General features: G+C 35.1%; 1 protein-coding gene and 1 pseudogene across 1 annotated transcript in view; one reads left to right on the plus strand and one right to left on the minus strand.

The window, feature by feature from the left end:
- The first annotated feature begins 679 nt into the window (after positions 1–679).
- Positions 680–17,699, plus strand: part of Slc6a15 (solute carrier family 6 member 15) — a 49,654-nt gene continuing 32,634 nt past the window's right edge. The window contains exon 1 of the mRNA XM_027928845.2: positions 680–914. The gene's annotated coding sequence lies outside the window, so the exon portion shown is untranslated. The remainder of the gene's footprint in view (positions 915–17,699) is intronic.
- Positions 10,638–13,247, minus strand: LOC114080230 (cytosolic 5'-nucleotidase 3A pseudogene; annotated as a pseudogene).

Raw genomic sequence — 17,699 nt, forward strand, 5'->3', positions numbered from 1 at the left:
TAAGACCCCTTGGAAAAGAGTCGCATACTGAGGCACCGACGTAGGGTGGGAACCATCTCCCTAAAACAACCTTTCAGAATCTTATAAGAATCACTGAGTACTATCAGGCCACCCCTGATGGAAAAGCAAATGCCCAGAGTGCTTTTCCTCTGCTGGAGATGTAAATGGCTGGCCTGGAGAGAAAGCTAGGGTCCCTTACTTCTAGTCCGGTTAAGGACTTCAGGAGAATAGCCTCAAGGTTCGAGGTAGGGCCATTGGAACAGGATTGTTATCCTCTCTGAGACAAAGGCAGGGGGCGGGCAACTGGTGCCCATCCTTTCAGTTGAGTGGGCTGGGGAAAGACTGGGTGGAGCGGACAGAGTGTGTTTTGTTTTGCTTTGCGTGGGGCTCCCCAGGACTATCCTGCATCCAGTTCGCCCAACCCCCGGGCGCAGAGAGGACGCAGCAGGCAGCCGCAGTGGCCTCTGCGTCAAGGGGTGGTGGGGCGGGGAGTTGCGGCACCCAGCCAGCAGACCTGGCTAGCTCTTCAGAGCCCTGTCGCCGCCCGCTGCCTCCTCCTCTCGCCCGCAGCCTTTCCGCGGCCGCAGCACTGGAGGGCCGGGCACGTGGGTACCTCCGTCACTCACTCACTCACACACACACACACACACACGGGCGCGCGCGCATACGGATCCGCGCGCCTGTATGCCGTGCTGTTTCCCTGGCAGACACACAGGCGCTCACGAGTCTTTCCTTGCCAGTCCGCAGGGCAGCGACCCTCTAAACCCAGTCCCAGAGCCCGCCCTTGGCAAGCAACTGCTTCTCGCCGGACAGCTCCTGTGTGGCCTCTGTCACAGCTACCTGGACCCGACCCTTTCTGGACTGCTTCTGGGACGTGGAAACAACAAGAGGTGCTGGGTCAAGACACAGTAACGGTAAAGACACACTCTTATGCTAAAGGCACCGCTGCGGATAGGGTGGGGCTGGCCATTAGTCTTCCTGGAGTCCGGGGACCAGGAACCACAGGAAAATTGATGGATGGATCCCAAGAAAGACTCAGGCTGGGTCCTGGGGTGAAGGAGGGAGAATGGATCAAAAGCCCCCAGAGAGCTCTGCCAGGCTCAGTTGGCAACCACCTAGGCTCTGCGTCCTGCACCTGTGCAAGTCTGAGATGGGGGTGAGGGGTGCACAAGAGGAGGCACTTGTAGGGAGAAGCACATGGGTGGAAACGTGTCGCCATCCTTCCTTCCTTCCCTTGGTGGAAATTGCCCACAACATTCCCGGAGACCTACTGGTTTCCAAGTCAAGTCGGGGTTGAACGATGGGGGTCAAACATCAGAAAGTCCGAGAGGAAAGTTGGGAGGGTCAGGGCGGAGAGGCACTTCCGAGGTGAATTGGAAGCTGATCCTCGTGCGGGTGGGCGGTGGGGCGGGGAGAGCAGCGGGCTTCATTTCTCATTCGCTTGAGGTTCTTTGGCAACTGCAGAAAGCGACTATGGAAGGCACAGTGTTTTCACGTGACCTCAATTCCCTTTTGCTTAAGGCATCCTGCAATAAATGATCCAAAAGTGGGCCTTTCGCCGCGCAAAAGGCACGTGGTTGATGAAGAAAGCACACTTTGAGTGTTTCTGAGCATCCTGGAATTTGACAGCGTGGCGGCGAGGGTGGTGGCGTTGGGATTTTAAGGAACGGACGGGAAAGAAGGGAAACCCAGTTGTTTTTACCTTTCATTCACTTGACTGGTCTTTGCGTACTCGGGTTAAAAGACAGTTTTGAATATAGTGCAGTAGGGAGAAAGCCTTTCATTCTTAACAGGCGCTCCAGCTTTATAAATAGGAGTGAATCTAAATGCCCTAGGCGTCCCCGCGACAGACGTGACCCACCTAGTCGCAGAGGATGCCAGAACGGGATTGTTTTCTGTTTAGTAAGGAAGCAGCATTGGGTCTGTAGGAACTGAGTGAAGCCTCCAGGCGTGCGCTCTCTAGCGTCTCCTTTCCCTTTCCATCCTCCACCCTCACGGGGAATGGTTAGAGTAAGACCGGGCGGGGTCTGGACTGGGGCGTGGTGACGTCGGCAGTGTTTGGGTGCTTATGCAAATGAGACTGCAACCATTTCTTTTGGTCAGGCGGTTTTCCCCTCTAGGTCTTAAAGGTAGACCCCATCCTGGTTTGCACCATTCGTGCCTGTGGTTCCCTACCAAGAAATATGAGAGGAATGAAGGGCTGCTTTATGTGCTGCAGTTGCGCTCTTCATTGCTTATTCTGTAAAAGATTTTTTTTTTATCCTTGTCAATGCCTGGTTGCCTTTTTGAACTATCAGGAACAAAGTGTTTGCTTTGGGGACTTATCATTCTCAGCCCACACAGTCCCCTGGAGACTCCTGACCCCACCCATCCCCATTTTTGCAAGAAAGGAGTTGAGATTACAGATCAACCTGTCTCTTCCAAACCTACTACTGGATTTGACAGATTGTAAATACTTTCTTTGAAGAGAATGTGTATTTCTCTCAAGTTAAATTCGTAATATTCGACCATAAGAATCAGACGATTTTACATTATTCCGCCAAATTCAAAATTGAATTCAGTGACCATTTTCACTCCAATTTTTCTGATTACATGCTATAAACTGAATTTAAGAATGACTACAGTTCTAGTATAACTCAAAATGTAGTATTTCAATGGAATTAAGAAAGATATTTATATGTGTTTCTAGAAGATATGGACTTTGTCATCCAATTAACAAGAATTACTATAAAATTTTATATTGGATAGCTGGTATATGAAATATCAATTACTGATGAGTTGCCTTGTCAATTATTGAAACCTTTAGGCCGAGTAGTTACTAAAACTTAAACTCTGTATTTGTAACCATTAATTTACCCAGTGACCATAGTTCAAATTTGACTATGTACGTGTTAGAAAATAGGCTTCTCCTATCATTAAAATAAAACTTTTGTGTGAATAGATAATAAATTGTATTATTTTATATTCTGGGGTTTGCATCCTGGCAGTTAGTATGGCAGATCTGAAAGAGATCTGAGTACTTATCAAAAGCTCCCTGGTCTTTCTTTTACTTCTCAATTTGCCTCTCAACTCTTTTTTTTAAAGACTATGTTAATTCTTTATTACTGCATACATATGCATGATTGGATAGTTAATGTATTCCTATGCAGAGTAGATTTTAAAATGATTTCTGAGCAGATGGCATTATTAACAAAAATCAACAGGCATACTCTGATGCATGAAAAACGTTCAAGGTTAGATGGCAGGAATATTTAGATACAGTAGCAATTTACTTAGGACATTACTCTTCTGGTAGTATTCACTAAATAATTTTTTATTAATTTATGTATTTGCATATTGATTTTAAATTGTGGAATGAATCACAAGTCAAAATATTAATTTCGACAAATAATTATGTTCTCTTTCTCTGTGAATAACAGGTCCCAAGGGTAGACTGGAATAAATGCATAATATAACTTGATATAGGATAAAGTTGTTTTTAGTCTTGAAGGTCACTTTATTTCCTTGCAATTAATGTATTAAAGTATCCTTTCACATGACTGATTATTGTCTTTGAATAGAATGCTTACTATGAGAGCTTTCTCACTATCAGACTGGCAAAGATTAAAAACATTGCTCATATTGAAGTGATCAGAGAGAAGTAGTCACTCTCATCTATTGCTCGTGGTAGTGAAAATTGAGATTATTTTTTGATAAATAACTCTTAGCAGTATTTATCATAATTGTAAAAGCTCATACCTTTTCACTTCTAGGAATTCACAGACATGAAAAGCAAAGTATACAAATTGGGTTTCTTTGGAACATATAATAGGAAATTATAAGAAATGACAAATATATTGTATATTAAAATCAAGGGATATCATAGTTATCTTAGAAATTAAGTTAGTCTATTCATATTAAAAAATTTGAAAATTAAAAAAAAATGGAAAACCAAGATGAGGAATAGAAATAATTGTGTGAAAAGAAATAGGTTGAGGGGTTGGGGAGAAAATACATATTGGATCTTTCTTTTTAAGTGAATGGACTGAAGTTTTTTTTTTTAATTTTAGTTTTAAGATAGTTACAGAATCACAAGTATTTTAAGGAATAACAGACTTCTCGTGAGCATTTTATAAAATTTTCTGCAAAAGTAACATCTTGTAAAAACCATACAACATAATCACAATCAGAATGTATATACATGCACACATATACTCTTGAATACACACATATACACACACACATACAGCTAGGATATCTTGTGTTACTTTGATTAAAGGGAGTTAGAGGTAGTACTAGATATGCTGGGGAGAAAGGTTTGGAATGTATGTTTCACCTTGTTTTACCACATTATTGTATTATTATTCAAACTATAAATTAAAAATATGAAGTGAAAATAGCAAACAAATTTCTTTGATGGAACAGTATTCAGACATCAGATGTCCTCAAATAAATAAGGTAGAAATATAGGCATATTTACTTCATAATTTTTGTTGTTGTTTCTGAATTTATAGGAATGTTTTCTTCCAATATTTTGAATAATGAAATTATATACTAGCATCACATTTAGTGGATTCAACAAATTTAGTCATTATATTAGCATAAAAATACATTTTCTCTTTTTAGTGAAAGAAGTAACTTTGTTTTTAAATTTAGTTTTGTTATGATTTCAGAATCACACATAACTGATTAGGAGTAGCAGAGTTTTAACAGCTTTTTACAATTTTTTTGCAAATGTAGCATCTTGCAAAAACTTGATTACAACACCATAATCAAAATATTGATATTGATACAGTCAAGTTACAAAAGAGTTCTATCACAGGATCCCCTGTGGTTTCCTTTCACACCATAGTACTTCACTCCTGTCCCCAGCCTCTCCTTAACTCCTGGAAACCTCTAATCTTTTCTCCATGTTTATTGTTAAGTCATTTCAAGAATGTCATATAAATGGAATCATATAGTATACAATCATTGATATTGGCTTTTTTCACTTTCAGCACAATTCTCTATAGATTCATTCAATTTATTAGGTGTACTAGTAGTTAGTTTTTATTGCTCCACGAAATGGATATACCAGATTTGTATAACCATTCACCTAAAGAAAAACATATGGGTTATTTACAGTTAAGAGTTATTGTGAATAAGGCTGACATGGAGACGTTGATACAGTCTTTTTGGAACATACATTTTAATTTATCTGGGATAAATACTTAGGAGTGTGATTTCTGTGTTATTTAGTAGTTGCATATTTAGTTTTTAAAGAAACTGCCAAATCAGAGACTCTGCATCTGATAGAAGAAAAAGTTGGCTCCGATCTACATATTGTAGGGTCGGGCTCCAAATTCCTTAATAGGACACCCATAGCACAAAAGTTGATAACAAGAATCAACAATTGGGACTTACTTAAACTGAAAAGTTTTCTCTCAGCAAGAGAAACAATAAAAGAGGTAAATAGGGAGCCTACATCATGGGAACAAATTTTTACTCCTCACACTTCAGATAGAGCCCTAATATCCAGAGTATACAAAGAACTCAAAAAATTAAACAATAAGAAAACAAATAACCCAATCAACAAATGGGCCAAAGACCTGAACAGACACTTCTCAGAGGAGGACATACAATCAATCAACAAGTACATGAAAAAATGCTCACCATCTCTAGCAGTCAGAGAAATGCAAATCAAAACCACCCTAAGATACCATCTCACTCCAGTAAGATTGGCAGCCATTATGAAGTCAAACAACAACAAGTGCTGGAGAGGATGTGGGGAAAAGGGTACTCTTGTACATTGCTGGTGGGACTGCAAACTGGTGCGGCCAATCTGGAAAGCAGTATGGAGATTCCTGGGAAAGCTGGGAATGGAACCACCATTTGACCCAGCTATTGCCCTTCTTGGACTATTCCCTGAAGACCTTAAAAGAGCGTACTACAGGGATACTGCTACATCGATGTTCGTAGCAGCGCAATTCACAATTGCTAGACTGTGGAACCAACCCAGATGCCCTTCAATAGATGAATGGATAAAAAAAAAATGTGGCATTTATACACCATGGAGTATTACACAGCACTAAAAAATGACAAAATCATAGAATTTGCAGGGAAATGGATGGCACTAGAGCAGATAATGCTTAGTGAAGCTAGCCAATCCCTAAAAAACAAATGCCAAATGTCTTCTTTGATATAATGAGAGCAACTAAGAACAGAGCAGGGAGGAAGAGCAGGAAGAAAAGATTAACATTAAACAGATACATGAGGTGGGAGGGAAAGGGAGAGAAAAGGGAAATTGCATGGTAATGGAGGGAGACCCTCATTGTTATACAAAATTACATATAAGAGGTTGTGAGGGGAATGGGAAAATAAACAAGGAGAGAAATGAATTACAGTGGATGGGGTAGAGAGAGAAGATGGGAGGGGAGGGAGGGGGGATAGTAGAGGATAGGAGAGGTAGCAGAATACAACAGTTACTAATAGGGCATTATGTAAAAATGTGGATGTGTAACCGATGTGATTCTGCAATCTGTATTTGGGGTAAAATTGGGAGTTCATAACCAACTTGAATCTAATGTATGAAATATGATATGTCAATAGCTTTATAATGTTTTGAACAACCAATAAAAAAATAAATTAAAAAAAAGAAAAAAAAGAGAAAAATAAAGAATCAAAGATAATTAAAAAAAAAAAAAAAAAGAAACTGTCAAATTGTTTTCCATGGTAGCGGTACCATTTTATGTTCTCAGCAACAATAAATTAATGAACCATTTTCTCAGTAACTTTGTCAGAATATGACTCTCACTATATTTAGACATTCTGATATGTGTATATGTATATATATATATATATATATATATATATATGTAACTGTATATATTATATGCATAATTATATAATATAATATATATGACATATGATTGTATATAATTATACATATTATATGCCATATATATATATATATATATATATATATATATATGAGAGAGAGAGAGTGAGTTACATTTCTCTGTGGCTGTAATTTGCATTTTTAATGGATGATAATATTAAATCTCATTGCATATTCTTATTTTAAATCTATACATAATATTTAGTGAAATGTTCCTTTATGTTCTTTGCCTGTCTTCTAATTATATTTTTAATTGTTGAGTTTTAAGAGTTGTTTATATATCCAAATACTACTTTTTTATCCAATATGTGGTCTTCAAGTATTTTCTCCTAGGCTTTAACTTATTTTTCATCCTCTTTACAGGTCCTTTCACAGAACAAAATAAATTTTGAGACCCAGTTTATCAGTTGTTGCTTTTGATCCAGCTTTTGATATTATGTGTAGAATCTCTTTTCTTAACCATAGAATTCAAAGATTTTCTCTAATGATTTTTTTCTACAAATTTTAGTTTTGTATTTTATGTTTAAATATAGGACCATTTTGAGTTATTTTTTTGTATAAGATGTTATGTTTATATCTAGATCATACTTTTTATGTCTAGTTGGTTTCTAAACTATTTGTTAAAAAGATTATCTTTTTAACCCAATGAAATTGCTTTTGTACCTTTATCAAAAATATACTAGTTTTATTTGAGTGCATCCCTTTTTGGGTCATCTCTTTCATTTCATTGATTTGTATCTATATTTCTATTGACCCCACCCAATCCTCATTATTATAGCTATGCAAATCTTGGAATGGGCAAAATAATTTATCTTGCTTTATTCTTTTGTTTCCATATTGTTGTAGCCCTTACGTTTTTCATATAAATTTTAGAATAATCTTGCTTATAATTATTTTTTTCTGGGATTTTGATAGGATTTCCATTAATATCCATACATCTATTAAGAAAAAATTGGTATATTTACTATGTTGAGTCCTGTAATCTATGAACATAGTATGTCTGTTCATATATTTAGATCTTTCATTTCTTTTAACACAGTTGGTATTTTTCAGAAAAAAAAATTACTGTACCTGTTTTGTTACATTATCATGTAATTATTTTAATTTTTTAAGGGTTACAAATACTAGGTGTTTTGGGGGGGGGGTTAGGGGCACTGGGCTTGAACTCAGGGGTGCTTTCTTACTGAGCTACATCCCCAGCCTTTTAATTAATTAATTAATTAATTTATCTATTTATTTTTTTAGATAAGGTTTTTCTCAGTTACTTAGGGCCTCACTAAATTGCTGAGGCTGACCTGAAATATGCAATTCTACTGTCCCAGCCTCCAGAGTTACTGGAATTACATACAGGTGCCCTAGGCCTGGCTTGCTATTGTATTTTAAATTTCTGTATCCACTTGTTCATTGTTAACATGTAGAAATGTAAATATATATGTATGTTTATCTTGTATCCTGTGTCTTTATTGAAGTCACTTATTCTAGGAGTTCTTGTTTGTTTTTTTAGATTCCTTATGATTTTCAGAGCACTGAATCCTAAGCACTAGACCACCAGAGAGCTTTCCTTACGATTTTCAACATGGACAATCAGAATGCTTTTAATTAATTAATTTATTAATTTATTTATTTTTCTGGTGACCACATTTTATTATAGTAGTTTTCAAACTATAATATCTGATCTAGTAGTGGATTATAAAATCAGTTTACTATAATGAATTCGATAGAAATACAATAAAACAGAATATCAGAGTATAGCACATGTACTAAGGTTACATGTTGTGTTTTGTGATATTGTATTTCAGGAGTGTATACATGCATGGGGCTGAGAGATATATGTGATATATAGATAGATAGCTCTCTATATAGATACATATAGATATATATCACAATAATGTCTTTCAAAAGGTCATTTTCAGAAAGTTGCTGCCTCCTGTTTTATGAGAAAATCATTAGCGTATCAATGAAAAGACCAAAAAAGTGCTTTCTTATCCTCCATTTTTTCATTACATTCCAAATACCATATAATTAACCTCTATTAATTAATTTATTTATTTAATTATTTAATTGGTTTTATTTTTTAAATACATGACAGAAGAATGCATCACAATTCTTTTTTTATTATTATGCGTTTAATTTCTAATTTGTTCAAATTACTGAGAATACATTTCTGGATAATGTTAAAATTAACTGGTCAGGGTTTTTTTATTAGCTACACATGACATTACAATGATCTTATAGAACAATTTTCCATACCTCTATGTATAAAGTATGTTCACGCCAATTCATGTCTTCTTACAAGATGTAGTTTGGATAATGATGTCTATCACATTACACCAGAATGCCTTCAAATACGGAAAGTTTTCCTTCTTCCTTTTGGATCTATATTCCTTATATTTAGTTTTTCTTGCAATATTATATTGTCTGCTACTTCCATTATTTTAAATATGAGTGTGAGAACGTACATTCTTATCTTGTTTCTGACCCTAGGGGATAAATATTTAGACTTTCAGTAGTAATATTACTTTATCTCTATTTTTTGTAGCATTATGAAGTTAGAATGTTCCCTTTTATTTCTAATTTTTGACAGATTTTAATCATAAATGGATGTTGAATTTTAGAAAAACCTTTTTCTGGATCAGTGGATATGTTCAAGTGACTTTTTTCTTTAAACTGTGTTTTTATGGGGTATTACATGGAATTTTGAATACTGAATCAGTCTAAAGTACTTGAAATAACTCCAGTTGATCATGATATATAATTCTTTTTACCAAAATTCTATTTTCTACTACCATGTGAATGAATTTGTGTTTATACTCTATAGAAATATTGATATATAGTTTTCTTTTCTGGTACTGTCTGTACCTGGTTTTGGTATCTGAGTAATACTAGCTTAATGAAATTAATTAGGAAGTGTTCTATTGTTTTCTATTGTCTGAAGAGACTAGAGTTCATGATCATATTTATTTACACATGTGATAAGATTCTCCAGTGAAACCATCTGGGACTGGACATTTGATTGATGAAAGAATTAAAACAGCATACTTAAGTTTTAGAAATAGTTATAGAGATATTAAATTATCTGTTTTATATTGGGTAAGTTGCAGTGGCTTGCATTATTTAAGGAACTGATTCACTGTATCTAAATTATCAATTATCTATATATATGTAGAAGGTTTTTTTTGCTAGCATTCTCTCTTTTAAAAGACTCTTCATTTCATGTTAATTATCAGTGTTTCATATAGAATATCCCATAATGATTAGTGACAAGAACACCATAGGTTTTTTCAAATACTAAGTGTCAATCATTTTTGGTAAATATTGGTTTTCCCCACACAAAATAACTGAATATTATACAATTTCAGGAGATGGTGATGCTATTAGCAAAGTTTAAAAATGGCAGTACTTAAAATCATGCATATTATTTCACAACTTTATAAAACTTCTTTTAAAAACTTCCACAAACATTCCTGGTGCAAAAAAAAGTCCTTCAAAAACTGCATGATAACATTAAGCTACAAAATTCACTTTGGAAAATAAAGAAGTTGTTTTTCTCAATTTGGTTTTAAGATTTTTTTAAATGTTAAAAGTATAATGAGGAGTGTATTGGAAAAGGTAGGGAAAAGGAGCTTCCAATTGTAGATTCAACATATCTGAAAATATTTTAATTATGTAATTTTCAAGAGCAAGACTATATTATAAATAATAGTCTTTCAGCAAGATGGACAAACGAGGAGTTATTATATCACTTGTTCCCATGAGAGAGGTGTTCTTGAAAAATTCTTATTTATAGAATCTTCTGTAAAATAGAGTTGGTACCTCCAATTTGTGTTTTACTAAAACAATATCATTAGAGTTTGTGTTTTTGTCTAAAAGTGCATCTACTCTACCATTTAGATGTCCAATTTTCAGAATGTGTTCCACATTGGCTACCCAGCTTGCATTCTTAAATCTCATTTGGAGTCTCCTAGCAGAATTATGTTGCTATTTTCTATTTGTTGGCTAAAATGTTCTGTATTCTTCATGGTTCCATCTTGTTTTTTAAAAATACATGAATTAGTTCTTCTTTGAATCCCTTCACTATGCCATTTTCATCAAAACCCAGGAAGCTGAATACCACTTTGATATTTGCATGATCAATCACAGCTTTGCAGGTAAGTTCCTCTAGTATATCACTGATACCAGCCAAAAATATGAATGTAGGGATACTGTGCCATTGGAACTTAGCTAAGAAATTCTCATATCCTTCCTTGAGGGTATTCTCATATCCATCTGATTTTTCCACAATTTCTTTAAGTTTAGATTGGTATGGCTTTCACACAGTGTGATTTAGTATACCATTCTGCCATACAAAAGTACTTCTCTTCCAAACAGGATCAACTTCTATGGCATAATCCTGTTCTTTTAGTTTCACTACATTTTTTGGACACTCTTCATTATTTTAGTGACATATGATATGTTGGATAATGTTTCCCCTTTGTAGGAAAATTTACTTAGTCATATAAATATCTGCAATTCTCTAAAGTCTGGCCCTGCAAGTGCTGGAGCTTCACATGCTGCGATATCAAGCCCTCTCTCCTTTCTGCAGAAACTGTTTTCTTTTGAACGTTTTGATATCTACAGATTTTTTTCAGTCATAATCCCTGTCTCATTTCTACTTTGAGCATGAATGAGATCCACCATATGGAACTTTACATACATAAGACTAAATGTGGCTTTGGAAGTTATTATGAATTTTGTCCTTAAAAGAAAGTAACTGTGTGAATTTACAAATCTACATCACACCTTTCTACACAGGTCTAGCTTCATTGTGAAAATGATTTTTTTGGACAGCATTTTACATTTTAGTAAAGCATTTATACTTTTTGTTGTGTCCAGTAAATATTTTTCTTTTTTATAGGCAGATGTCTCAGTTATCTATTAACACACAAAAAAACCATTCTAAAACGTAGTATCTTAAAACAAGAAGAATGATGTTATTTCTCTTTATTCTATGGCTTGGCTGGGCTCAGTTGTATGGTTCATTTGTTTAAGTTGGCATTAACTGGCAGTTTGGCCAGGGCTAGAATGTCAATTCTAGAATGTCAATGTTATCATGCCTGAGGCTTCAGCTTAGATGCTAGAATAATTGGTACATGGTTGAAACCATTTATCTCTCTTTCTCTCTCTCTCCTTTTCCATGTGGGGTTTCTAGCAAGGATGATGTACTTCCTCCCCCCGCCCCCCGTGGTGTCTGGCTTCCAAAAGACAGAAAGCAGAAATTAGCAGGCTTGTTCAGCATAGCCTTGGAACTTTTATAGTGCCATTTCTCCTGCATTCTGCTGGTCAAATTCAGAGCTAGCTTCAACTTAAAAGAATAATAAATAGACTCCATACCTTGATTGGAGGAGTAGTAGACATATACAAAGTTGGGAGGAACTGTTAGTGTTCATTTTTGCAAATAACATACTACAGAAAATAATTGAAGATGACAAAATATGTTGAGTGCTTTCAAACTCATAATTTATAGGACATGCTAATATGAATTTATGTAAATGAATACAAATAATAGCTTATGGTAGGCTGATAAATGACCCCTAAAGACATGTCTACTTCCTAATCCTTGACAACTCTGTTACCTGATTTGAATACATGTGCTTTGCAGATATAATCTTGAGATTAATAGATTATCCTGGGATACTTAATGGGTTCAACATGCCCTCATAAGTGTTGATGAGAAAGAGCAGAGAGAGATTAGCATTAGATATACATAGACAAGTATAGGCCAGGTGACCAAGGTGATGTGGCCATAGATCAAGGCATGAAGAAGGTGGTAAGAGGCAAGGTTCAGACTGTCCCCTAGAATTTCAGAGGACAGTTCAGAGAGAGAATTTCTGATAAATTTAATACATTGAAACCTATTTTGGCTCTGAGGTCTCCAGAACTCTAAAAGTAGATATGTCTGTTGTCTTAAGCATCTACATTTAAAGGACTTTAGGAAATGAATGCAGTGCTTATGTCTGAGGTGTTTTCAAAGTTAATAAAACTATTAAGTGTTTATAAGATGTTTTGTCTACTTAAAATGTATTTAAGATTTAAAATCTGTCTTTGGTTTCTAGGAGACAACAAAAATATAAACTTTATGGAAATTACTCTATGATTATAATTAATTTTGATCAAGTTCACAAGAAGGTGCAAAGGGAAATCTTTTTCACCTTTTACCAAACTACCCCACATTAATGTCTGTGTCAAACAAGGTGTAGTATCATAACCAGCATATTGACATTTGTATAATCCATAGAGCTTTTCCTAACGATATAGGGATTTTATTTGTGTGTATTTGTGTTTGTATATGTATTCTCTGTATGATATTTCAAACATAAAACTTCATGTCACCCTTACCATTAAGTTGTACCATCCTGAAATATTCCCTCCCACTTCCAATTTATAGCAAACCACCTGCTCTCTTTGCAACTACTAATCATTGTTCATCTTTGTAATTGTTATTTCACAAATGTTGTATATATAGAATTATGAAATATGTGTTATTTTGAAATTGGCTTCTTAATTTTTAAAAAGCTTGTTATTTTTTCCTTGAAGTTCATCTAAATTCTTGAAGGTAATGAGAGTTCTCTCCTTTTTAATGCTGACTGATGCTTTATGGTGTGGATGTAGCACAGGTGGTTTTAAGTCTTCACCCACTGAAGCACATATAGGTAGTTTCCAGTTTGGGCTATTATAAACAAAGCTGCTATGAACATTTGTGTACATACTTCTTAAGTTTCTATTCTCTGGAGTAAATTCTTAAGAGTACAGTTGAGGGTCACTTTAAGAAGTCTAGTACTGCGGTTTAAAGCAAGTTCCAACTGTTTTTTAGAATGGCTGTGCAATTTGACATTGCCATCGATGGTGTATAATTCATCTAGATTCTTTGCATCCTCGCCAACACCTGGTGTTATTAATGTTTAAAAAAATATATTCATTTTGATAGGTGTCTTGTAGTCCATCTTTTTGGCAGACACATATTTAATGAAGTATAAATTATGCCTTTTTTATTGTGCATTTTTGTATTGTCATTTGTAAAAAAATCTTCCCTCCCTTTTGATTCGATATGTGATTTTTGTTTCTTTTTGCTTAGTGTTATCTTTCTGCTTATGTGCAGGGATATATAATTTACAAAATAAACTTTTAGGCTGAATTCTATATTTAGAAAATATTTTGCCTCATTTGTCAAGATCATTGTTTTAGTCAGCCTTTTCACTTCTGTGATTAAAAGACTTGACTAGCACAATTATAGAGGAGGAAAAGTTTATTTAGGGGCTCATGGTCAGAGGTCTCAAACCATAGGCAGCAGGCTCCATTCCTCAGGGCTTGAGGTAAGGTAGACCATTATGGTGGAAGAGTATAGCAGAGGGAACTTGCTCACATGGTGATCAGAAAGCAGAGAGAGAGACTGCACTGGCCAGATACAAATATATACCCCAAAGTCATACCCCCAGTGCTCACCTCCTCTAGTCACACCCTACCACTTCAACTACCACTCAGTTAATACCTATCAGGGGATCAATTCACTGATTGGATTAAAATGCTCACAACCCAATCTTCTCCTCTGAACCTTCTTGCATTGTCTCACTCATGAGCTTTGGGGGACACTTCACATCCATTTCATTGTATCTCTTTTCATTTTCATTATGCAATTATTCCTTAGTGAGAAAATAATTAGCATGTTGTTCCAGTTTTTCCTGTAATATAATCAACATTTTGATTTTATTCAGGCAGTCTATCTTATTTATTGGAATTAGTAAAATTTATTTCATTGTGTCCATAATGAACTTTAGATTTGGTGCTCAGATTGATTTGTATTTAAGAAAAATTTCCCCAGTAAAATTTGAACTTGTCAAAGTCAAGAAGATAATTTGAAGGTGCTATAGTTCTTTCTTATAGAATATTAAACTGTGGCAAATGCCAAACCATAATCAGTGCAGACAAGTCTCTAGGAGTCTTCCTTATGTTTAAGATGCAAGTACTGGCCTGCTATTTCAGGTCTTTAAGTATTTTCACTTAAAATGTTAATTAAAATTTAATATAACATAATTTTAAAGAGGTAATAACAATAGTTTGGGAGCTAAACAATGCCTAGAAAGATGGGACAAGAATTGTCCAAATATTTAGATAATTCTCTGATAAAAATACTGGTTGAGACAAAAGCAGAGAAAAGACCTATTACAAATGTTAGGAATAAAGAGTGGGATAAGAGTACAGGTGTTTTAAAAAAGCAGTTATGGAATATCAGGAGTCGTTATGCCAATAAATTGACAATTTTAATTAAATGAACAAGTTCCTCAGAAAAGATGACTTACTAAAACTAACAACAAGAAAATAATCTAAATGGCTTTATATCAATGAAAGAAATTGAATTTTTAATTAAACATATTCCATAACGAAAACTTCAGGCCCAGATGGCTTTATTGGTGAATGCTGCCAAACATTTAAGGATGAAATAAAAAAGTAACCCTCCACATATTGTCTCAGAGAATATACAAGAAACTCTTTTCATGGGGCCACCAAACCAAAACCAGAGAAGCAAAATCCAAGAATAAAACTACAGACCCACATACCCATGAGTGTAGTTGAGATCAATGCACAACAAAACATCACAGATTTATTCCAATGACTTACTAAAAGGATAATAAATCCTGACCAAGGAAGTTATCATAGAAATGAGAGATTGTTTTAAGACATGAAACCAATCAATGAGTCTGTATTAACAGATCAAGAAGGTTCAGAATTATTAAAGACAAAATTATGGTTCAACATTCAACACATTAAAAAAGTCACTAAACTAGGAATAAAAAGTAATCTCACTAAAATGATAAAGTGCATCTATATATTTAAAAAAAATCAATACCTGAAGTTGTACTTGGGTGAAATATTGAGTACTTTCCTAGGGACATTGGGGCAGAGATGAGGAGGTCAGCTGTTAACAATTCTGTGCAACTTTTTAGTAGATCTTCTAGCCACTAAATAAGACAGAGAAAGAAGCCATACGTAACTAATTAGAAAAGTATAAGATAATGTACGTATGATATGTCAAAATACACTCTACTGTCGTGTTTATATAGAAAGGACAAATTAAAAAAAAAAAGTCAAGTTAAATTGTCTTCACTCACTGAAGGTATGATTGTATAATTGGATATTCTTTGTGAACAATGACAACACAAAAGACAAAACTTGGCCATCATTTTAAGACAGAAATCCTGTTTTTTAAAAATCTGATTACACATCCTAGCAACCTGAATCAAGAAAGCAATTATAATTATATCTAAAAGTATAAATTAATTAGGGATAAGCTTAACAATGTTCAGGACTGCTAACAATGAAATGCTTAAAACATTCTCAAGAGAAATTTAAAAAGAGATATATAAAAAGATATACCAAGTTCATAGATTGGAAAACTCAACTCTTTATATGTCAATGCTCCTCAAATGGATCCATACAATTGATGGACTCCCATTTAAATTTCCTATCAGGTGGAGTTTGTTTGTTTATTTTGGAAGAAATTATAAAACTGAGTTTGATATTTGCGTGGAAAGGCAAGAACCTAAAATATGTTAAATAGTCTGCAAAAGGAGAAGACATAACATGAAATCCTTGAGTTTGAGAACTTCTGGGTTAGAAATTTATGATTTAAAAAACTTTGGGTGTGCTTGTAAGTGCTTCAAAAATTAAACACGAAGATAAAGCAATACAAAATGGGAAAAAAGAAAAATGTAAATATAAATCCAAATTTAAAGTTCTGATTTTTTTTTACGTGTTTATGCTCATACACACAGATGAATAGAAAAAAAATAAAACAAAAATAAACAAGAGTTTCATCTTTATCGTTGTTTTTTTTTTTTTTTTTTTTAAGGATCCTTTTCAAGCTGTAGAAACTGATGCTGGCCAAAAGAGTAAAGCAAAAGATGTTGGCAGTTTCAGGGGCTCAAAGACAAAATAGGGTGCTTGGCAATATGATGGGAAAGGGCAAGAATGAAAGTAGTTCTAAAGAGTGGCACCAGGATCCATGACTACAGTGGTAGTTACAGCCTGGGCATCAAGCCTTTGTTGGAACTGGTTGAGATGCCAACTTTTTGATCTCTTTGTTACCTTGATATTTGAAGTTTAGGGAGGGGAGTCTAATTGGATAAATGTGGGAGATGATTTTCAAAGTTGGTAACAAGATTTTTCTCATACTCTTTGATATGTATGAGTATGAGTATACTCATACTCTTTGCAATATGACTTAGTTTCTCCTTCCTCCAAGAAGTTAGATTTAGCCAGGTGCAGTGGCGAATGAATATCCGCAATCCCAGTGGCTCCAGAGGCAGAGGCAGGAGGATCGTGAGTTCAAAGCCAGCCTCAGTAATTTAGTGAGGCACTTAGCAACTCAGCGAGGTCCTATCTCTAAATAAAACATTTTTAAAAAGGGCTGGGGATGTGGCTCAGTGGTTAAACCCCCTTGGGTTCAATCCCAGTTACCAAAAAAAAAAAAAAAAAAGGATTTATTTCTCTAAATACTCTTGAATCAATTTGGATTTAGCTGTGAGACATGCTTTGGTAGTGAAACAGTAGCAAAAGGACACAGAGACTTTAATAGCACTTTCCCATTGGGCTTACCTTCTTTTGGCTGCAGCTGAGAATCTGAGTTTACAGTATAAATAAGATGGAGCTACCATTTGGGAGAGGTTGCATCCACCAAGACCAAAGAGCTCTGACTGATAGCCTAACTAGGGCAGAGAATGAGAGCTGGACTATCTCACACCATCTACCCTCAACAGATTTGACAGATGACTCAAGCCATGATGAGTAGAGCAACAGATCATCTAAGCAA

This window comes from Marmota flaviventris, chromosome 3, assembly GCF_047511675.1.
Source record: "Marmota flaviventris isolate mMarFla1 chromosome 3, mMarFla1.hap1, whole genome shotgun sequence".
NCBI classification, from domain to species: Eukaryota; Metazoa; Chordata; class Mammalia; order Rodentia; family Sciuridae; genus Marmota; species Marmota flaviventris.